We start from the raw sequence: 559 nt of genomic DNA, 5'->3' as shown, positions 1-559 counted from the left end.
CTTCTTGGGGGCAAATGCTGAACTGCTGAGTAACAGGGCAAGCGCAGCTGTAGATCATGAGTTTCAATGGAAAGACTACTTCCAACATGCTGTCTAATACCTGAAAACAATGACTAAACTAATTGCTAGTGGAACAATAATTTAATGACTGACAACCGAGGACGAGTGGGACATATTTAGTTTCCGGCCTTCATGCCAAAAAAATTAACAAGCTGACATTATTGTTGAGCTATGCACATAAATTAAACCTCATGTTATGACATGGCCAGATATTAAAATAGTTCTACTCACCGAGCTAAAAATTTATTCGTCATACAGATGCCTATGAAAAAATACATTTTAGTATATTAATCTCTCCGTAGTGAGATAAATAGTTGTTAATAGGATGTCTATGAGGTTAGCATTTCACGATAAAACATTAAGGAATACAGTATCACAATGTAAATAACATTCATTTGTTGGAAGTGATGTGATCTGCTCTATACGTTAGCGTTAAAACAATATTTACCTTCTTTTATCCGACTATTCTGCAGTTAACGAAATAGAACAGATGGGACTG

Source organism: Zootermopsis nevadensis, unplaced genomic scaffold, assembly GCF_977971745.1.
Source record: "Zootermopsis nevadensis isolate Lab colony 2312 unplaced genomic scaffold, Znev_1.0 Znev_ptg000027l, whole genome shotgun sequence".
NCBI classification, from domain to species: Eukaryota; Metazoa; Arthropoda; class Insecta; order Blattodea; family Termopsidae; genus Zootermopsis; species Zootermopsis nevadensis.
Note: the sequence above shows the minus strand (reverse complement) of the source record.